Source organism: Lissotriton vulgaris, chromosome 6 (genome assembly GCF_964263255.1).
Source record: "Lissotriton vulgaris chromosome 6, aLisVul1.2, whole genome shotgun sequence".
Classification (NCBI taxonomy): Eukaryota; Metazoa; Chordata; class Amphibia; order Caudata; family Salamandridae; genus Lissotriton; species Lissotriton vulgaris.
The window spans coordinates 1679125111-1679149183 of record NC_141694.1 but is presented as its reverse complement, the minus strand read 5'-3'; the positions used below and the strand labels follow the sequence as shown (position 1 = coordinate 1679149183).

At 48.5% G+C, this 24073-nt stretch overlaps 1 pseudogene; it reads right to left on the bottom strand.

Moving 5' to 3' along the window:
* The window catches only part of LOC147709310 (uncharacterized), a 52023-nt pseudogene that overhangs the window by 10234 nt on the left and 17716 nt on the right, over positions 1-24073 (bottom strand).

Here is a 24073-nt window from a genome sequence, read left to right as displayed (position 1 = left end):
CGAGTCTGTGTGCGCAAAACTAGGGAGGATCACCTCCTCCCCTCTCGGAGCTGCGAGGACAAAAGGTGGGGGCCAGTCAGCCTCCGCTAACAAAATGTCATAGGTAGTCGTAAGATTTTCCCAAAATACCCCCTTGATTGTACGTTGTATGTCACCTTCAATTAAAAGGACTATTTCATAAAGTCTATCAGGGGGAGCTACTCTAGTATCAGCTGTCTCCACAACAACACATCGATCAGTCGCTGTCACCTTCAGTAGCGGACCCAGGGCCTCTCGCACTATGGTAATCTCCACTGCGCTGTCCAGCAAGGTCAGAGCCCATGTCTGATTCGAAGCTGCGTTCTCACTATCTGTGGCATATCTCGCTGTAAAGCTGCAACTTTCTTTTTCTGAAACTGGGGTCTCTTCGGGGTTGAATCTTCCTGCTTGCCTTTAACGTCTCTCGGGCGGGGCTGGTCGCGTCCCTGCTGGCCACCCCTACCTCTGCCGCCTCCTCCACCACCGGTCGATGAGGCCGATGAGTCCTGAAAAAAACGTGGAGAGCGTTGTTCAGAAACCTGAAAACGATCAGGTGATTTTATCGTTGCGCGATCGCGCAAGTCATAAATACGTTCTGTAGGCGCAGGCACTGGTGATGCAGGACGAGACTCCTGTTTCTTCTGTTGTTGTTTACCCTGTTTCTGTTTTTTCAGCCAATTTTTTTTGGGTCTTGGGCTGATCGTCAGTCTCTGACTTCAGCCCTTTTGGTTGCTTTTTCTCTTTAGTGGAAAATGGCTTGACACCCACGCTATTGCGGCCCACGGTCTTATAAGCCGCCCCAATAATCCTTGGTAACTGTCGGGGTTTCTCGACATTGGGAACCGCCTGCAATACATTGTACACCTGAAAGTTAACCGCATCTCCCTTGACATTCGCAAGTATGAGATCGGAAACTACGTCAAAGGAGCATAGGGGCATACCCAATTCAACCGCTGCCTCAGGTCTGTGCTCATCTTGAACACGTTTAATGACCATTGGAAGGACAGTCATGGACGGAGTGCCGAAGCACCTCGCATAAAAAACTCACCTCCGCATCCAAAATCCCCTACCACACTAGCTATCAGTGTCTCATTGGTGCTTCCAAAACCCCAATGATTTAGACAACTCGGAACATGAACTTAGAACACCTCAGGTAACGTGGAACAAATGAACACTCTTTCGTTATACTAACATATCAATCCAGAACGAGGAGTCCATAAGGACACGTGCGAGTTTGAAATGTTTATTTCTAATGCAGTGTTCTCAAACGCAGTATCTTAGCAAGTACAAGCAAACATATTAATAAGATCCAGGTTAACAGCATAGTTACTATTCCTTGAAATACAAAGGGTGAAAGCATGTTAAAATGCTAAAGGAAATAGGTCTAAATAGAACCTAGGATTACCCTCCCTAGCTAGTATATTATATTATATCTACAGAATATCTCTTTGGGTTTAGAAGGGCGGGCCCATACCTTTGGATTCAGTAGAAATGATCACATCGCGGCTACCGGCACTGGCGTCCTTACAGGGATTCCACGGCTGGGATGCAATCGGTATATCGGCGTTGGGCCATGTCATGAAAGGCACGACCCTCAAGTCGTTCCAAGCATTGACAGAAGAATACGATATGCCTCGAACCCAATTTTTTAAAATCTGCAACTCCGGCACGCCTTATCCCCCTCCTTGGTTGGCTTAGACTCGTTGCCCGAATTTAGTCCCCTTGAGGCTAAGGTGTTTATGGGGGAATTGGAAAATATCCAATATATATCAGACACTGATTACACATTGTTCTTCTCCACTAGACAAGCTACGATCGGTGTGGGAGGGAGACATAGGTGCCTTGGAGGAGGAAGACTTGAGGGAGGCCCTGGAGGCTCCGAGAGGGGCGGCAATTGCAGTGCACCTGCGTTTTATTCAATTTAAGTATCTACACAGAACCTACTATACTAGGGATCGATTGTGGAGAGCTGGTCTAATTGCCTCCCCTGAGTGTCTGCGGAGTGGGCGTGCGGTGGGCACATTCATACATACGGTGTGGTCGTGCGAGAAACTGACGAGGTTCTGGACTGGTGTGTGGAATTGCTTGTCTGAGGTGTTGGGCTGGGACCTCCCCTGCTCGCCACAACTGGGCCTTCTTCATGTTATGGAACAGATTGGAGGAAATATTTATAAACGCCATCTATTGTTTCTGGGCCTCACGGTGGCCAAAAGAGATGTAGCTGGGCCTGGAAGGACCCTAGGGCTCCTTTAATTGAGGTGTGGAAGAGGGGTTTGGTCTTTTGTATGGGGCTGGAGCGCCCGATCTTCGAGGCCAGGGGATGCCCTCGGAAACATTTTAAAATCTGGAAGCGATGGGCAGACTATATAGGGCTGTGGCTGGAACCACCAGTGCAACGGGACGCTGATTCAGAACAATTGCTTGTTGACCCTGGGTGAAAAGGGGTACACACTGACTGTGAATTTGATAATTTTTTTACTTTTGGACCATGTAGACACTGTGCGGGGATGAGGGTGGGATCCGGGAGGGAAGGCAAGGGGAGGGCATTGGGGGGGAAGGGAGTTCGGGAATGTTCATTTATTTCAAAATGTTGATCGAACAGCTTGTATGTGATGGCTGTTTATCTGCTCACTGGCCCCCCGGTTCGTGGGGAGTAGTGTCCTCTTTGTAACTCATCAACAACATAATAAATTTGTTCTGAAAAAAAAGAAATGGATCACATCATCTCCTGCACCAACACTCTGCATATGGATATTCATCAAGTGTGTGTCTTCTGCCTTGCGCAGTGCATTATTAATCCCGCCTAAAACCAAAGTTGGCCACATCTGCATCTATATTATGTCTAGCCAATGCGCTGATCAAACTGAACAACAAGCGCTGTGTGAAAATTGCCTTGGAGGGCTCGGCACTCACTGTACAGACATAACTTACCAAGCCTGACTGATATTATAAGCATTTTTCATGGAGTCAGGACGCACACCTGTGTTTCAATCTTAAATCCATAGTTTTGTCCAACCTTTGTCTTTGCATGCGTGCAATTAACTGAAGTGCCCCGCCCGAGGGCACTGGGTACTAACGTCAATAGAAGTGGGACTGCATCCAGTCCCCAGCGAATGCACAGCGTTGTGCCGTCTTAGGCCGTACTTTTTTACATTATATCTTTTTCAATCCAATTTATCCATTTAGTCATGTTTTTATCCACTTTTATAAGGACGGGACCCCATGCTCCGTGTACATGTTATTTGCAAGTTTCTACTGTTCAAATGGTGTCACTCCGGACTTTCCCAAGAACATGATTGATACATGAATTCTTTAAAAGCAGTGTTTATTCAAGAAAATCACCCAATGCATTTCGGGCTGTCATGCCCTTCTTCGGGGGTCACTGTAAACAATCACAAAACAATGCAATTACCCAACTGTTAACACTAAGCTTTCACGTTTACCAATATAACATTCTGCTAAAAAAACGTATCACGTCTGCCACTTTAAATTAATCACTGTGTTATGATTATCTGATGAATCAACATAATGTACCTTTCTTTCTAACCCTCCCTTTCAGGATCTCTCCCTTTCAAGATCACTCCTTCCCAACGTCAGTATTGTGCTATGCCCCCGGTTCTGGCTAGTGTCCTTCATCAATTCCCCATCGTGCAGATTTTACATTTCTATATATCTACGATGACATATTTTTCGAAAGTTAAAGAATCACTGTCTGTCTATGCCCCTAGATCCTAACGAAAACCCGATGTAATGACACGTTTCATTCACTCGTTTTTAACTCATTTTTCAACTAGCGGTATAAAAACCTTCCAAGTTATTTTCACAGTGCCAAACTTACGCCAAAAATTCCATCCCTCCATTACTGAATTCGTTAGTCTAATCCCTCAAGTGTCACATACCTGCCATTTCACACTCGAAAGTGAACAAACGGAGTCTGCCACTGCTTCCTCCGCCAACCTGTTACATCCCACAATCCCTCCCTGTATTTCACCTACGTGCCTGTGACCCTGATTGGTCCGAAGATTTTTGAAAAAAGGTATCATTCTAGCCGCAGACGACGCCTACCGACGCGCAAGGGTACTGCTACGCAAAAATTTCCGGATCCAGTCTGACGCCGGGGGATATTCTAAGGTAAGGAATCTAATACTAACTACTGTTTCTTACAGATATATCGTTACCGAAGGTAAGTAACTTGTTCCTTAGGATGTATGCTGGAACCAGATACAGCATTTAGTTTGATCTCTGGCAATAATTAATATTCTAGTCTGGACTTACATTTATGAGGGGCTGAGTAGTGCGTGGATTGTTTCTTACCTGGATGAGTGTGTGGCCATACACCTCCCTGTCCAAATGAGGTCGCCCATTTGAACAAGAACAGCATTCCTGAGGCTACAACCATGGTTTCTACATCAGAGGTTGCATTCATAACGCCATTGAACTCTCCCCCTATAACTATAATGGCCATTGATTTGTGAAGAAGGGCCTCCGAGAGTGCCCTCCATGTACTACTACCAAGTATAGGTATATAGACACTACCAATAGCTCATGGGGCTTGCAATAGACTACCTTGAATCATAGCAAATCTACCCAAACCATCAGTGCGGACCCCAGAAACCAACAAAGAAAATTACTTGTGTAATAAATTGGTGGTCCCCCTGGAACCTCAAGCAAATCCTGGACGGAACACTCTGATATAATCATGTCAGCCTAGGAAAGAACATCTGTTTCCCAGCAAATGTCTCTGTAGTAATAGAATCCCCTGGGGTAGGGAAACTTGGCATAAGATAAGACCGTTCCTCACTTAATTATATCAACTAGGTTATTCACATTTCAAGTCGGTATTTTATACCTTCTGTGGGTTCTGCTCTTTAACCTTATCAAATGGGTGAGTGTGGATTGCTAGCTCCACTTAAACCCCGACCTTTCAAATAACATTACTACTCTTTTTCCAACAACCCCCAGTTGCTTCCTACATTTCTTGTTGCCCAAAAAAACCCATCTCCTAGCTAAAAGTCTAAGGACTGAAAGAGCTACCATCCTACATAGTTCTGCCACCAACCCTCATCTAAACTTTGGGCATCCTTAACCGAAATAGTTATGATGCTGGTGATCAAATAAGTGGAATGTGCAGCCCCCTTGGCCATATCCTTTGGCTGGGAATCTGCTGTGTCCTCACGGATATCAGTATCTGTGGAGTTTGCGTCTATGTGCATCACTTCTTCTCCGAGGGTCGGTCTTCAAGTGTGATCTCAACATGGTCGCTCATTCTCCCACATCGAACCCAAGACATGAACGACCTCCCTTAACACATCAGAGGCACTGCCTCACTTCTTGAGTTCCGCAAGAGGATGAAGACCAATTTCTAGGTATTAACGCCTTGGGGACCTCACGCGTGGAGAAGTGTGGCTAGTGGAGAAGTGTGGCTCAGGGGTTAGAGGCGGCAGACCCGGAAACTGAGATCGGTCCTGGACCAGGGTTCAATTCCCCGCCTCGGCGGGTCTTGGGCTCAAAAATTCCACGGACTCGATAATTCTCGTTCCGGTGCCTACTCGACTCACGGGTTCACACTCTGCGACTCTGGGCAATAGCTTGCTTAATCTCCACTACGGCCCCTCGCCGCGGGATGCCTGGCTTTCACCTTGTGGATACCCTGCTGGGGTTATCTCACAGGGGAATACCAGGACGGGTTCCCAAGGCAAGCGCCTTGATGCCTTCGGGTGATACGTGCGCTATATAAATCGCAATACATTTACATTTACATTTACACCTGCCCAATTGCCTGTATACCCTGTTGGGTGATCAGTTTCCTACAAATCAATACAAAAGACACAATTGATGGACAGAATGCAGAACAAATGAAAACATTCACCCCCAGTCAAGGGATCTGGGTTAAATTCATCATTCCTTTGCTCACCATGCCACCCTTGTTTAGACCTGGCCATATGCATATCAGTCTTGACCCTGTGCCTCATGGGAATGTAAATGTAAATGTATAGGCATTTATATAGCGCACTACTTACCCGGAGGGTCCCAAGGCGCTTCGACCGCTGCGAAACCCTTCCTGGCTTCCCTGAGAGATGGTCCCTTAATGGGTATCTCCAGGGTGAGACCAGGCATCCCCGGCGGTCTGGTGGGGCCGTTAGTGAAGATGAGGCAAGCTAATGCCCAGAGTTGCCGAGTGTGAACGCTGATCAGAGTGGGCACCGAGGCGAGAGAATTATCGAGTCTGCTGACCCTGGTCCAGAAACCTGCCGCGCCGGGAATCGAACCCTGGTCCCGGGCCGTCCTCTGCTCTCGGGTCTGCCGCCTCTAACCAGTGAGCCACACTACTTCACTCCAGTCCGACCTGCCAAGACAATCAAATCAATACATCATAACATCTGCCTCAGATCCTGGCGGGTTAGCCACCGGCTCCTAATTTGATCCTTTTTTGTCATCGTCTTGATGGGGCCCTCTAGGCCACACAAATCCAGGAAAGGTACTGGTGCCTCCACCCACTTCCATAATCTGTCCGGGTAAACCAATACCAGTGCCTTGTCCTGATATATTATTCGAAGTTTGACAGGATACAACAACATATATTTTATGTCCATTGCCCGCAATTTTTGTTTCACTTGCTCATAAGACTTAAATTGCTTCTGAACTGTGAGCGAACCCAACTCGGGAACGTTGCACTGAACATTATGAGAGACGTGAAATTTAATTCTCTGCATTTAACCTTGAATGTGTAGAACTACTGGGGAAACTGCTGTCTTAATACTATCTTTTTAAACTGTTTATGTTTTTAAATTGCATGCAAATTGAATCTGTGGTAACCGGACTCCGATATATGCTGTTAGTCTCTTGCCTATTTTTAGGAGCTTTCTCTCTCCCCTCATGCTCTCTGTGTTTCCCTCTCGTGCTGGGTGTTGATTGCTGCCTGCCCGCTGTTAGAACTGGCTATTTCTGGTTGGCTAAGGCTGACGCCAAAGCTAGGCAGAAACCACCATTCTAGTCAGGGCAAGGGAGTCACATGCCAAGATAACCCCTGCTCACCCCCTTGGTAGCTTGGCACGGGCAGACAGGCTTATCCCGGAGGCAATGTAAAGCATATGCGCACGCACACAACAGCAACAACATTCTAGGCACACCACAAAAGGAACTCCACACAAGGTTATATAAAAAATAACTTTTGTATTGTCAAAACACATCAGATAGTAATCACACAATATACATTGTGCCAACTGGCATGGGCAGTATTCACAATGGATTATTTACAGGACAGGGCCACATGGGCCACTGTCAGAATCAACACTTTTAGAACTAGAAATACTGTTAGAAATAGCACTTTGTAGATCATAGAACAATAAGCACTTTAGCACACAACCAGTAACTACTGGTACCAGGTAAGTACCACCTACGCAACCCTAACCACCTTAGGATAATTTTACGCAGGGAACCTGGGCTTCACTACCACCACCTGTACTAGGAGACAAACAACCACCTAAGTATCACAATACCTGTAGGGGTATAAGCATGAACATTTTACACATGATGCATCACAACATTCAGAGGTGTAGGGAAGGAAAACACATGATGCATAAACATACATTCAGCGGTGTGATGACAAGGCACATGACTCATTAAAACACATTCAGAGGTGCAGCACAGGAAAACACATGATGCCTAAAAACATTCAGAGGTGTAGGTAAGACACATAATGCATAAACCACATTCAGAGGTGTCACAGGCATAATGGCATAGCACATTACGCATAACTCACATTTGGGCCTAACCGGTAAAAATACAGTAGGCAATCTCCTCACCAGTCTAAACACATTAGACTCTGCCTCCTAAGAATAAATCATATTTAGGGGCGTAACTCACATAGTGAAAACATCTCACTAGCATAAACCTACATAGGTAAAATAATCTCTTAATCACAGTAACATCACATTGCGCAAAAATCACATTAGGCAATTACCATTATAAACATAGTAAAATCACATTGCGCAAAAATCACATTTGAGCCTTACGCCCTACCCACATACCAGCCCCCTGGCCAACTGGCCATCCAACAAGGGGACTCAAAAAGCCCTGTGTCCAAAATGTCAGGGCGCGCTGCCAATGCAGCGCCAGTCAGGGGTGCGCCACCGGCGCAAAACCTAAACGTTGCAGCTGCCCACTACTTGCTGGGCAGCTGGGAGCAACAACAGGGCCTAAATGTTGCAGCTGGCACTAAGTGCTGCGCAGCTGTAGCAGGCCTGGCACCACTGTGCTATCTCTGTCCCGCTCAAGGACTCGCTCTCTCACATTGCGCCTAAACGGTGCAGCTGCCCACTAATTTCTGGGCAGCTGGAGACAAAACTGCGACAGGGGGTCTCACTAGCCCCTAGGACAAAACGGCGCCACCCTGAGCCATCTGGCTCTGCAAGTACAAATAGGCGCAGCTGGAGCCACATGGGACTCTGCACAAAATATGCCCCCGGGGAGCACACTGGCTCCTAAAACAATCATGCCCCTTGTCAACCAGGCATCGGCACCACTGCCCGTGGGGACCCCCACTGGGGCTCTTAAACAAAAAATGTGTCCCAACGTTGGAGCGGCCCACTGGGCAAACGGGGCCGCTCTGAGTCGGTGCCAGTTCTGGCACCACCATCATTTGCTCCCTTGGGGGAGCGGGAAGGTCACCATTGCCCCCCCCCCCCCTTTGCTCCGCCCTACTCACTGGCTCGGTCCTCGAGTCCCGGTCCAGCTCCAGCATCGGGCGGGGGATCCGTGGGGCTCTCGCCCTCATACGAGGGCCCCGCCTGTACTCAGGTTCGGCGCGGGGCTCCCTTCTCGCACTGGGAGCCCCGAAGGACCATGGCCGCACACGTCTTCCCCGGGCCCCCTCCTGGGACCTGGTATTCCTCGTGGCCTCTCAGGGGGAGGCGGAGTAGGCTCCTGGCCTCCCCTCGCAGCACCAGCTTCACTTCTCGGGCATCCACCAATCTGGGCCGGCTCCACAAGACAAGCTTCCACCAGCGGCCCAATTGGAGCGCGGCCCCTTCGGTTCTTTGTCCGCGGCCCTAGGCGGAGAACGGCAATTTTCGGTTGATTTCAGACCCCCGGCAGCGGCGGTGATCTCACGGCAAACAAGGGGTAGGCTCCCTCTCAAATTTAAATATAACGCAAGGTGGCACTCGGTACGATCGGCAATCCTGGGCAAATGCCGGGTGGGCACCGGCTAAAGCAATCAAGGCGCTCCCAGGCACCAGGGGGCCGTAAACGTGCTCTCAGGCGCTAGATTACCAATAAAGCGCTCCTAAGCGCTATAGGGGATAATTGAAGCGCTCCCAGCGCTATAAGTAAAAGACAGCGCTCCCAGCGCTAAAGGCAAAAATAAAGCACTACCAGGCGCTAGGGGAACAAAAGTCCAGCAACGGGTCCTTCAGGAATCCAGGACACCAGCAGTCCAGGACATAAGGTGGAGCACAGCAGCTCCCAGAAAAGGAAAGTCCATCAAGTATCCAGGGGCTGGGCAGGGCCCAGGGAGGCAAGCCTTCCCCTGGGCCCAAGCAGCAGCAGCACATCCCTGGCAGGACTCAAGTCAGAAACAAGAACATTTTGTATGGGGACACATCCCCTTTTTATACCATAAAATCCTTTGTCTAGCAGGGTGCAGGCAATGTGAGAACCAGCTACAACTGGTTATAGGGAACTCCTTTCACTGGCCAGGCTGGGGACATCAGATGCACCACAGGGGGTGGAGCCAGCATTGTATGGGGAAAGCCCAGCCCTATTCAGGCCCAGGTGCACCCCTCCCCTCACATCAGCATGCTAATCACTCCATTCACCACCGGGGCAGACCCACCCATACTCTTGGAGCCAGGCTCCCCAGCCAGCTTCAGCCAATCACACGCCAGACATAAATATGCCAACTTCTAGAAGTGGCACTTACACACTAGACACATTCATGCCGCATATATCATTGTGCAGCATTCAATCTCACGAGTTCGCACATACCAAACTCGACCCTGCACTCCCCACTCATCAGGAACTACCATGGGCATACATATTCCCCATTCATTCCTATGGGAGGGCAGGTCACTCACCACACATACACAGAGAGCGCACGCACTTTACACTGGACCACAGTGAAAAAGTGCGCAGAGGCCTAAGATCACCAATACCAGGTTACAGAAACAGGCTAGGCAAAAGCAAAAAGTTTCGGGGTGAACCTGCCAAAAAGGGCCAGGTCCAACACAACCCCTTCCAGCCAAAACGCAGGGTAGACCAATCACTCCACTGATGGGCTTCCCTGCTTTGGGCGACAAAACACGGACACGTGCCCGCACGGCAGGGACACCCTCCGGTTTTTCGCCACTCTGAACCCACATGTATTTCTCTCAACAAGAGCTCTCTGGCACAACTTGGATACCCCACTGGTACTCTCTAGTCATCCATGGCCAAGACCAGGCCCTAGGCCATCCAAATGTCACAGGTCCTGACCAATCCACAGAGTGGGGGCAGTAAGCCCTGGCACACAATAGCCATTCTGCACTCTCCCTCTCAGTGTAGCTACAACTACCACTGATCCTTCAACCTAGGGACCATACCCTCAGGCTGACCAGAGGTCACGGGCAAGAATGCCCCACCCTACCTCTACTTCTGGGGTTCCGCACCCTCCCAGGGAAGCAGCCACCAGAACACATCTCTCCCACCAGACCAGGACCTCTCTCCATCAACTGGTCTACCACCTGGGATCTGGAAACTATTTCACTTCGGAGGTACAAAGCACACAGCTCAGTCCCTCTTCAAGCAGGTGGGGGGATACAGCACACAGCAAAATCCCCTTTCCTCTACCTTAGTGGAAACAAAAAACTGCAGGTGAGCCCCAGATCACACAGCAAGGGCAGCCCCTCAGTCTCTTCAGCTGATTTACTTTGGCAGAGATTCCTTCTTGACCTGGAAGTTCCCTAATCTCCCAACCTAGTGTCTAAACCCTCAGGCTGCACCGGGGTCAGAGGTAAGGACACCGTCCTCTGCACCCCCTTCCAGAGTTCTACACCCTCCCACCTTGGAGCGGTACCCCTGGAAGCCAAATCCGGTCAGGACACTGATTACAGATGCCCTTCCCTCCAGATCAGGCTGAACCTGAACCTGGCCTCCCCCCTCCTCGGGGAAAGACCTCCAGAGGCCCCACAAACGGTCAAATGCCCAGCGAACCAGGACTTCTGCACCCTCCACTTAGGAGCGGTACTCCTCAACACCAGGACCGCCGGAGTTCTGGTTACAGACACTCCCCGTCCTCTAGACACAGGAAGATCCTCCTCAAATGACCTGTAAGTACAGCCTAGGCCCCTGACCTGGCGCTCTCTTAGGGAACCCTCCAGGCCCTGAGACAGGGTTTCAGGCCAACGTGGGACACACCGTCCCACACTCACTCCGCCTCCACTGAGACAGGATGTGAGCCCCTACACCCCTACCATTCGACTGGGACCAAGCTGGGCTACACATGAACCTCTTCCCCTACACAGGATCATCAGATACACAAGCCACTCCTTTTAGAATCACTTCCTAATGCCTCTGCAAGACATCTAGCACACCAGATGTCCACATTCTTATCCAGTGCCTCTGCAGGACCTCCTGCACACCACCAGAGGTACACCTCCCGTGCAAGCTCCTAAAAAAAAACTCACACCAACTCCTCCAGTTCAACACACCACTCATCCACACACTCCCCTCCCAGACTGGTGAGACAGTTCCTCACTGCCTCTGACTCTCAACCTGTACCCCTCTTACTGAGTACCAGCCACCATACTCTGGGAACTGGGAATGGGACTTCACGCACTGGACACATTTTAGCTGCCACCACTGGATCATACCATACTGGGGAATCCAGACAGACACTACACTTAGGGAATAACCACCCTCCCGAGATAGCCATTCCTCCTCCACACTCCCTCTCTTCCATCTACCCACACAGGGACAGGAACAGGGATTGGGCACTGGACCCAGCAAGGGATTTCTGATCTAGGGGAACCGCCCCCACTACTGGCGTCCCGCCCTGTCATTTTCTCTCTTCTGCCACTAAACATAAAGCGCAGGAAACACCATTTGAAAATGACACTCTTGAGGAAAAACAAAATCAACAACAATAATCCCAAACATGTGACTATCTCAAAAAGGCAGAGTTTTGTAATGTAGCCAGCTTTCGATGTGGCACTGCACAAACACAAGTCCTAATCCTCACCGCTGTCCAACAATGCTAGAACTGGCTATTTCTGGTTGGCTAAGGCTGACGCCAAGCTAGGCAGAAACCACCATTCTAGTCAGGGCAAGGGAGTCACACGCCAAGATAACCCCTGCTCACCCCATTGGTAGCTTGGCACAAGCAGACAGGCTTATCCCGGAGGCAATGTGCAAAGCATTTGCGCACGCACACAACAGCAACAACATCCTAGGCACACCACAAAAGGAACTCCACACAAGGTTATATAAAAATAACTTTTGGATTGTCAAAACACATCAGATAGTAATCACACGATATACATTGTACCAACTGGCACGAGCAGTATTCACAAGGGATTATTTACAGGACAGGGCCACATGGGCCACTGTCAGAATCATCACTTTTAGAACTAGAAATACTGTTAGAAATAGCACTTTGTAGATCATAGAACAATAATCACTTTAGCACACAACCAGTAACTACTGGTACCAGGTAAGTACCACCTACGCAACCCTAACCACCTTAGGAGAATTTTACGCAGGGAACCTGGGCTTCACTAGCACCACCTGTACTAGGAAACAAACAACCACCTAAGTATCACAATACCTGTAGGGGTATAAGCATGAACATTTTACACATGATGCATCACAACATTCAGAGGTGTAGGGAAGGAAAACACATGATGCATAAACATACATTCAGCGGTGTAAGGACAAGGCACATGACGCATTAAAACACATTCAGAGGTGCAGCACAGGAAAACACATGATGCCTAAAAACATTCAGGGGTGAAGGTAAGACACATAATGCATAAAACACATTCAGAGGTGTCACAGGCATAATGGCATAGCACATTACGCATAACTCACATTTGGGCCTAACCGGTAAAAATACAGTAGGCAATCTTCTCACCGGTCTAAACACATTAGACTCTGCATCCTAAGAATAAATCATATTTAGGGGCGAAACTCACATAGAGAAAACATCTCACTAGCATAAACCTACATAGGTAAAATAACGACATAATTACAATAACATCACTTTGCGCAAAAATCACATTAGGGCGTTACGCCCTACCCACATACCAGCCCCCTGGCCAACTGCCCATCCAACAAGGGGACTCAAAAAGCCCTGTGTCCAGAATGTCAGGGCCTGCTGCCAATGCTGGTCTTATTAGGCCTATCAGCTGCTTTTGACACGGTCTCACATGATCTCTTCCTGGACCAGTTATTGTGTTCTTTAGGGATCCGCACAGCTCCATGATGCTCCTTGGAGTGAAAGCATGCGATTTACAAAAACTCTATAACATAACTAATTTAGTATAATTTGGGAAGGTTAGGATTTTCCAAGAGTCATGAGACATTTCTCCTAACTCGCTAACTGTCAGGATAAGATCCCTGTCTCTAAAGTCCCTGGGATGGGGCATTAGAACCTGGTGTGCTCGCTCTATCAAAATTATATTTAGAGAGCTTGTCCGCTGGCAGGAAGGTTTAAATCGGAGGTTGTTATGCTGGGAGCGGCCTTCCACATCTGTGATCCTCGCCGCCATCTCTCCAGCAGAGCATCTCTCAACTTCGGGGCAGTTTTGTGGAGCTTCAACACTGTCCTCCAGCATCGCCATGCTAGTTTTCACTACAGGCATACTGCTTGTAGTCTTGCATAAGTCTGGGCTAAGAAGTTTCACATCAGTCCCCAGCTCTCCTATTTTTGGTTTCTAGGGCCAAGTGGGCTGTTTGGATTGCTTTCAAGATAGCTTCAGCACCTGGCTGGATACACTTAGCTACCTCTGGCCATGTTAACTTGTCAGTATCCGTCAATGAGAACGCCTCATTTATCATGGGGAGCAGTTTTGCAAACATGTCCATTTTGCCTTGCTTAGGCGGGGCTTTGTATTCAACAATTAGTGCAGGTCTATTTTTGTAGGTGTAAGCACCTTGCCCTTCTTCATTGTCACTTGACCTACTGAACCCATACACGTGCATGGAACAAGCCGTCAAGGCAACCATCAAGTGTCCTGGCTTCAAATATCAGGAGTTCGGACTACATTTCAATTCCACTATTTAATTCCATAATATCACTGGTGTTCCATTTGTTGTGAAGGTCTCCCCACTGTGGGGCTGTGCATGGGACCGCATCAATCCACGGTAGGGTCTCAGTCTAGCGCACATCTATCAACAATGCCTCAATACCAAGCCCAATGATCAAGATGGATACTCTGATCCATTCACCAGCTCAGTGAGGGGCATTATAATCCTCACTCCACCGTCTAGGGACAAACCCAAGCTGCTTCAGCGCTGGTGGCCTGCCACATTCTTTAATATCACCTACATCAACAGGATTACTGCTTCTCCTACGGGGACAAAAGCAAAAAACAAATAAGGAAACATGAAGCAGCACCAGGGGCCCGTAGCATGTACTTTACTCAAGAATTTGCTGCAGGGGGTGCTCTCTCGCTTCTCGTCTCGCACCAACTCCAGGTTGCTGTTGGCCAGCAGGGTCCGTGAAAGGAGGACAAGAGCCTTTAACACATGTAGAAGGTAAGTTTATTACCAATAAATTAAAGTACAGTCATCAGGGCAGCTGGGAAGAAAGCAACTGCCTACACATTCAAACATTGCACTTTGCATTCCACATTCAGGGAAGACATCACTGAATGCCACATTCCACCCAGGTTGAACCTAACACATCTTCCCCTTATATAAAATACAACACTATCATTGTTCACTAAACTAAAGACAGTATATGCGAAGTTAGATACATAAAAATGTCATGATACATAATCACTTAGCCATACAGATAGTTTTCTCTCCTTAGAGCTTGTTGTGCATGGCTTTCGTAAAGTAGGAACTCTTGCAATGTGGGCTCCTTTGATGCTGCTCCAGTGTCACAGCTAAATGTGTCTGTACAGACAATCTCTTTGTTCCACCACATACCAACCTCCAGCATGATTCCACACACCTCTTAACACGTAACAGTTTTTTAGGGTCAGAAAACTCAAATGACCTTTTGAGATTACTCCCAGCAATTTAACCCATTCTTTGATCAGTAGCCTATCTTCACCTTTCTTTCACTCCTCAGCCACGTACTTTCTCTGAGCATCTTTGTGCCTCTCATTAACTTGTGCCCTTCTCGCTTCTGACACCTCCAAACCATTCATCCATGGATGCACCAACTTAGTTGCAGCCAACCTGTTCTTAAGCAACGCAAAGGGTGACATTCCTGTAACTGCTTGGGGGTGGTGCGTAGTGCCCACAATAAATCCTCCAATTCTTTACTCCAATCCAAACTGTTAGCCAAAGACAATTGTACATTATCCTTAATCAGTCTATTGCACCTTTCCTGGGATGGTACAAGGACGATGTTCTCCACAATCAGGATCTAGAGGGATCTGTAAAGCTAAGAGTGTACCGATCCCCAAAACAATAACAATTTCACACTTTGTACAACTTGCTATAGGTGAAACAGATAAGAACTGTATAGTGGAAATTAAGTATGTTGTGAAGCTGTCAGAACAGAATAAGAGAGAGGGAGAACTCCTTTCAGGACGAGAACCCTCACTCACCATTTGGTGACATTCTTCATCAAATTGGTTCCCTGTTCAACCTGGATCGGAAGGTCCAAAGTGTGGGCTACAACTCCCCAATGGGGAGGAGCTGAGTTGTTTTCTCAGGGATGAGCTGTGAAAGCAGGTGAATGATGGGCAGAGTTCTAAGAAAAGGTGATTGGGGTGAAACAATCTCCAGGAGTCCACTTCAACTTTATTGGGTGGCCTCTGGGATAGAGTCTAAAAGAGGACTAGGGATTAATCAAATGTATCCTTCACAAAGACGTCACATGTGTAACACCCCAGTGGCTCATAAATGTGCCAAAATCGTAATATTGCTCTCCGTTGTCTGTCTCCAATTCAGAAGGGGCTTCTTCCCTCAAAAACATGTGCAAAAACCTTACAACAGTATTGGCTGTTCTTATAAATTCCACCTCCGGCCATTGGGATAAATAATTGACCAACACAATGCCATACCTCCAACTCTCCTTAAACATGTTCAAGGGCCCAATGATGTTCATGCCTTACTTAATCCAAGGTTTTTCTGGCACAAGAACTACAATTGGACTTGATACTGTTACTTGGGATATATCACTGATGGCACATACTAGACAATCCCTTACAAATTTCTCCACCCCTCTATCCATCCCTGTTCCCCAGAAAGTGTCCCTGATCCTTCTCTTTATTATCCTCATGCCTGCATTACAGTTGTGCGCCAATTACAACAATTTCGCACACAGACCTAGTGGAACCACCAGTAAATTTGCCCGTCTCAGAATTCCTTAGAAACACTGAGTTCCAAGAAAACCTACTAGAAAACACTAAAAGAATCATCACCAATCTTCCCTTTGTGCCATTTTTTATTCAAACAAGACAACAGTACTTGCAACACGTTATCATGATCAACTGCCTCTCTCCACTCCTCTATGCCCATGCATTCCTTTTCATCAGCGGATGCAAAAGCAACAACAACAAAATCATCGCCATTAGTCTCTTCCTCAATTTCATCTGTCTTCAGAGGTAAACACGACAGTCAGTGAAAACATTCTTCACCGCAGGAATATACTCTAATCTAAACCTGCAATCTATAATGCCGTTTGGCAATTCTTGGAGTAGTTTTACAAGCTACTTTTGTGGTAAATTAATTACTCAAAGGCTTGTGATCCATGCACACAGTAATTTCAATTCCCCACAGATATTTTCAAAATAGATCCACACCCCACCAACAGTCTATAGCTTCCTGTTCAATCATATAATGGATACTTTCCGCTCCATGAATGGCATGTGAAGGAAATGCCACCACTTCATGTAATTGCATCAACATCGCTTCAAGGTCATACTGACTACTTTGTGTGGATCACGGGTATCAAAAGGTTTGAGGGGAATGGAGTCAGCTATTTCTCCCTTAATCAGATTGAACTCTTGGTCCATATCCTCACTCCACACACACCTTTCATTTTTCTTCAACAAAGACCTCAGCATCCTCCTTTCTGCACACTCGGTAACAAAATGAGCAGAACATTCTAGCATGCCACAAAAGAATGCAGCTGATCTTTATTCTCCAGTGCAGGACATTTCTTAATGGCTTTAACTAGACTCTCTTTAAGCTACGCATCCCTAGCCAACAGCCTGTGCCCCAATTAGTCCTCACTTTACACCGCAAATTTACATTTACTGGCTTCCAAAGTCACTCCTTTTTCTTTTAGAATAGACAACACCAATGCAAAAGGTTTGATTATGTGATTTCACATCTTCCCCAAAAATTAGTGTCCTCTTGAAAACATCTTCTGTTAGCTATTCCTCTGAACATAGCCTCTATCACTCGCCGAAACACAGACTAGGCAGAGGCCAATCTAAAAGGCATAAATTATATTAAATGGTGGGGATCCCCATGTAACGCAATTTGGCGGCACACTGAGGACATATCGACTGTAGTAAAAACGTTTGCATCTTTCAGAGTAGATAACATTTCAGAGATGTTCAGCAGGGTGTGCCTATCAACCCATATTCTCCTGTTTAGATCTCTTAGCTCGATGCACATTCTCAATGAGCCACTACTTTTCCTATCTAGCACTACCCGAGATAGCGAATCCGAGGTCTGTATGGGCTCAATGATCCCTTCATCATACATATTTTCAGTTCTTCATTCGGCTCCTTCCTCATGGAAATGGGAACATGTTTGGCTTTGTGAACCACCACTTCTACTCCCCCTTTCAACTGGATTTGGTGTGCAAATACTTTGATTTTCCCAGGTTTCTTACCAAATACTTAAGGAAAAGCATCCATTCATACACACTTACACACAACCATCACACCCATTCACTCCTCTTTTTTTAAACATGACCTGTTCCGGACTGTTGGGATCTAACACAATCCAAAAATGTCTTTGATCCAACAAACATGAACCCCATTTGGCCATATACTCCGTTCCCTCCGCCATATTTCCCTTGAAATTTAAAGTGGCACAGAACTCCCCCACCAGCTCAATGGGTTTGCCCCATACGCTACAGGTTTCACTTTTGACTTTCTGAGGTCCACATTGTGAAATTCTTTCCATTCCTCCAGTCCTAATAATGTAAACAGTGACCCTGAATCAGCCATCATTCTCATATTGATATTGCAAATATCCACAAAGCATTTAGATTTCTTAATGGCAGGGCCACTTACAAGCGATACTTCTTCATTGTCACTTCCCACCCTGCCATCCACCTTTTGCTCCACATCCACCGTCAATACCACACTATCCTAATCTGAATCGGATGGGGTTTACTTCCTGACTGTAGGAATGTACTCCATTTTGACATGGTCACTCCCACTTTTTGACTGGCACATGATGTGATTTCGACTGGAATTTTATTTGTGTTTTATAGAGCGCGCTGACTTGACCCGTTAGAGTATCAGAGTGCTTTACAGGGTTAACCAGTTGTATACAGTATGAACTTATGGAGAGGGGTGGAACATTTGGGATAAAGGAAAGTACAAATAATTTACAAGAACGATATGAACTTAGGGAGAGGGTGGAACATTTGGGATAAAAGCAAGTACAAATAATTTACAAGAACGAAGGTCCAGGAAAAAAAATTGAGGTGAGTGCAATGCAAGCGTTAGGAGAGGAGTTTGCCCATTAGGAAGGTTTTGGCTTCCTTCTTAAAACATGCCAGAGTTGGAATTCTTCTAATGGCGGGCGGGAATGAGTTCCAAATTCTTGGTGCGGCCCCAAAGAATACACGGTTATAGTTTTTTTCTATTCGAAAGCGCGGAGGCTGGAGTAAGAGGTCTTTAGAGGACCTGGAGTTTCTGACACCTCCGGATACCACGATTTTCTGAGCGAGAAATGCAGGGGATTTAATGTATAGAGCCTTGTGAGTGATACATGCCAGTTTAAGTTGGATTCTGGCTTCAAGAGGTAGCCAGTTCAGAGCTTTGAGATGTGGTCAATTTCTTTTTTAACCTGTCAGGAGTCTTGCGTCCGCGTATAGCCAGGCTTTTAAAGGGACCAGTGAGATCTTAGGAAGGCCAGAGAGGGTAGAGCATTCATATTCGATTTTGGAGAGAAGTAATGCCTGGGTTGCCAATTTTAGGTCAGGAGTGTCAAGGAAAGGTTTAGATTAGTTTTCTTAGATCGCTCAGGTGAAACCTGGCGGTTTTGGCCATCGAGTTGATGTGGTCACACATATTCAGGCTCCTGTCCAGTCCACAGAGTTGGTGGTAATTTTAGGGCTGTGATCGATTTAGACCATTCCCGAATGTCAGGGTTGGTTTTGGGTGGGGAGATTAGCAGGAATTCTGTTTTCTGTGCATTTAGTTTGAGCTGGTTGGAGGTGAGCCATTGGAAAGTCAACTTCAAGGCCTCATTCAGGAAAAAAAAAAGTTTGTGCACTGGGTTCCAGCTAATCAGGTCCCCAGTGCCAGATCTGTTTCCCAAAACTATGCAATTGTTCCCCCAATTGGCAATTCCTTTAGTACCCTTCATAAGTCCTTCGTACCCCTAGTACCTAGGGCCTGAGGTTACTAAAGAGGGTTCCCCAAGGGCTGTAGCATGAATTGTGCCACCCTAAGGTTCCCTCACCAAACTCATGCAAAGCTGCTATCGCAGGCTGCAGGTTTTAGTTCAGACTAAACTGAAAACATGACCTGACCCACATCCCTGTCTGCCAGATACCCTAACACTGCACGGAGTACTTGTAAGTCACCCCTACAGCAGACATCACAGCCCTAAGGCAGGGGAGAGGATTTGACCTAACGACTAGAGTGGTCAACTTTGAAGCAGGGGTACTGGGTTCAAGTCTCGGTGGGGCACTCGACATCCTGTGACATCCTGTGATTGTAGGCAAATCACTTACAGCCTGATTCATCATTGTTAAATCCGGTCGCAAAGGGCCAGATTCTGAGAATCTGGCCCTTTGCGAGCGGTATTTTTGCATTTGGGATTCATCATCCCAAATGCAAAAATCGCTATTTAATAATTCGCATATTTGCGAGGAATAGCATTTAAGGAATCTCTATTAGAGATTCCTTAAATGCTATTCTTGAAACATTTTTAAAATGCGAATTCGCAAAAATTTCCTGCTATTTACCGCGAGGTCAAACCTCGTGGTAAATAGCGGAAACTTAGAAAAATGCATTTAAATGCATTTTTCTAAGTTTCATGTTACACACACACATGTCCTTGGGACATGTGTGTGCGCAACACCAATGTAGCATACATTTCAGGGGTGCTACAGGGTGTCCTTTGGACACCCCTGCACCCTTGAAATCGCAATTTCAATATGCGAATCGCTAATTGCGATTCGCACATTGAAATGTCTTCCCATTCATTCCTATGGCCCTTTGGGCCCATGGGAATGAATGGGGAGATATTCCTTAATTGCGATTAGCAATTTCCTAATCGCAATTAAGGAATAATTAGGAATCGCAATTTATTTAGCGATTTCTTGGTGAATAGCATTTTGCTATTCCTTAATAGCGATTCCTTAATAATCGCTATTAAGGAATAGCAAATACTCACCTTGATGAATCAGGCTGTTAATCTCCCTGTGCCTAACAAAATTAATGTGTCTGTCTGTAATACAACTGGTGCTCATGTTAAGCGCTCTGATACCTTTTGGTTGAGTTTGCGCTTCATAAAACACCCTCCCCCCCATATATACATTGATGAGGGTATATCTGCATGAGCAGATAAGCTCCTGTGCCGGTCAGTTCCATTACTGTCAATGCAAGCAGAGAAGAAATCCATTTTAGAACATGTGCTGGACACTTGTGAATACAATAAACAAATATTGCTCCTGAGCACAACACAAGTAAAGTATTTATTCGAATATATCAGTTCAAAGAAAAAACAGTCCAAGAATCTATCCGATCTTTTAGATATTCAAACTGTTAGACGGGACCTGGAGGGTCGGCCGAGGACAAGGGGAGAGGTCTCCGGGGAGAGCCGTCTCCAGCGATCGTACAGACAAGTAACTTCCCCCCCACAGATGTACACCACACAAGGATAAGGTTCAACGTTCTTTATAAGCAATTCTTCAAGTACGGTGAAATGGTACAAGGAGGTCTGGAGTCAGAGGTCCCCTCTATTCTAGTCTCTTGGTTGGGAAAAGGGTAGCGGGACAGTCTCGTTACCAATCTGGTAGATGGAATAGCTCACAATCCTCGAGCTCGGCGTTCTAGATGGTCGGGCCGCGGCGGAGCCAGCAGGTCCCGGGATGGTGGAAGGTAGCGACGGTCCGCGGCGGAGCCAGCAGGTCCCGATGAAGGTGGTGGTTACAACGGTCCGCGGCCACGCCAGCAGGTCCCGACGACGATGAAGGTTTCAGAAGGTTGCGGCAGCGCCAGCAGGCAGGTCGATAGTTCGTAAGGCAGGGCTACGGCAGCGCCAGTAGTCCGTCAAGGATGAGTTCTTCACTGCGTCTCTCGACTCCAGGATACAACTGCCTTCCTGCTCTGGAGCTGCCCCAGTTATAGGTCTGGCGCCCTTTGATGTCCGGACCCTCGCACTTGGAGGTCGGGAGGTCCAGGATGAGGGAGTCCAGACACCCAGCAGGGGGGTGGAGCCAGCGCCCGGGGGAGCTGGGGCGATCGGCACCTGGCGGGGGAGAGACATCGACACCTCTTTCTCCCATTGACCTGCCAAGTAGTCCGCTCACCTCCTGGGTGGATGGTGGTGCCGGGATGTCGGGGCCTGGCCAGGCCCAGGGTTGGGGTCGATCAGAGGCCACGCGGCCTCGTGGTGCTGTGTCCAAGATGGCGCCCGGGCCGGGCGAGAGGGCCGGTAGGGAATCGGGCCCATGATGGGGAGATGTCCAGGGGCAGGGGTCCCATATGAGACGGGAAACGGGTGGTTGTTGCGTGTAACACCTGAAGAGCCAGGCTCGGGCCTGGTCGTGCGGGGAGGGAGCAAGCCTTTCACGTGGCCTGTCCAACATGCGTCCCCCCCAGCTGAAGGCGGGGAGAGTCACCCATCCTCTTGGGGACTCTCCTCGTCGAGGCGGAAAAAGCGTGACAGGCCATCTGCGTTGGCGTGGTCTTGCCCGGGTCGATGTTCCACAGTGAAGTCCATCCCCTGCAGGGAGATGGACCAACGCAAGAGTTTCGGGTTTTCCCCCCGCATCTGCATTAGCCACTGCAGGGGCCGATGATCGGTCTGTACCCGGAAGTGGGTACCGAAGAGATAAGGCCGGAGCTTTTTGAGGGCCCACACCACGGCAAAGGCCTCCCTCTCGATGGTGCTCCAGCGTTGTTCTCGGGCCAGGAGCCGTCTGCTGATGAAAGCCACTGGCTGGTCAAGTCCTTCGGGGTTCAGCTGGCAAAGGACTGCCCCAATGCCATGGTCTGAGGCGTCCGTTTGGACGATGAATTCCTGACTGTAGTCGGGGGCCTGGAGCACAGGGGCGGAGCACATGGCGGCCTTCAGCTTCTCGAAGGCCGCTTGACAGTCGGGGGTCCAGTTGACTTTTGTTGGTTGGTTTTTGGATGTGAGTTCCGTGAGGGGCCCCACAATGCTGCCATAGTCCCTCACGAACCGCCGGTAGTAGCCTGTGAGTCCCAAGAAGGCACGGACCTCGGTCTGGGTGATGGGGGGCTGCCAAGCCTGGATGACAGCGATCTTGAGTTGCAGAGGGGCCACCAGACCGCTTCCCACCTGGTGCCCGAGATAGGTCACGGACCCCTGGCCAATTTGGCACTTGCTGGCCTTGATCGTGAGGCCAGCTCGTTGGAGGGCCTGCAGCACCTCTCGGAGGTGGTGGAGGTGGTCGGACCAGTGGCGGCTGTATACAGCGATATCGTCCAGGTAGGCGGCGCTGAATTCTTCGAGTCCCGCCAGGACCTGGTTTACTAGCCGCTGAAAGGTTGCTGGGGCATTCTTCATGCCGAATGGCATGACCTTGAAGTGGTAGTGGCCATCAGGGGTGGAGAAGGCAGATCGTTCTTGGGCCCGGGGTGTGAGACCGATCTGCCAGTAGCCCGCTGTCAGGTCGAAGATGCTGAGGTAGCGGGCAGCTCCCATGCGGTCGATTAGTTCATCTGCTCGGGGAATGGGGTGTGCGTCTGTTCTGGTGACCGCATTCAAGCCCCGGTAGTCGACGCAGCACCGGAGCTCAGGCGTGGTGCCGGGGGCGGCCGCTTTGGGGACCAGTACCACCGGGCTGGCCCAGGGGCTGTCTGAGGGCTCGATGACCCCGAGCGTGAGCATCTTGGCCACCTCCTCTTGGATGCAGGCCCGTACCCGATCTGGTACGCGGTAGGCCCGATGGCGAACAGGGGGACTCTCTCCGGTGTCCACGTCGTGTAAGCACCAGGGGGTGACCCCTGGGGTGAGGGAGAACAGGGTGGCGAACTGCAGCAGGAGGTCTCGGCAGCCTTGGCGCTGTTCCGGGGTGAGGGCCTCCGAGAGTCGGACCCCGTCCACGGAGCCGTCCTTCTCCTGAGTCCGTAGGAGGTCGGGAAGTGGTTCGGAGTCCTCCTCGGCTCCGCTGTCTGTTGCCATCAGGAGGCTGAGCTCTGAGCGCACAAAGTGGGGTTTCAGTCTATTGGCGTGGAGGACCCGGAGAGGGTTCCGTGAAGATTCCATATCGATGAGATAGGTGACAGGGCTCTTGCGCTCGACTACTTTGAAGGGCCCCGTCCATTTGTCTTGCAGGGCGCATGGTTCGGTGGGAGACATTACCCACACTTGTTGGCCGGGTTCAAATTCGATGGAGGAGGCATTTTGATCGTACCACCGTTTCATGTCTTCCTGACTGGCCTCCAAGTTTGCTTTTGCCATCTCCCTGAACCGTCTGGTCTGGTTGCGGAGGGTTAGGAGGTACTTGAAC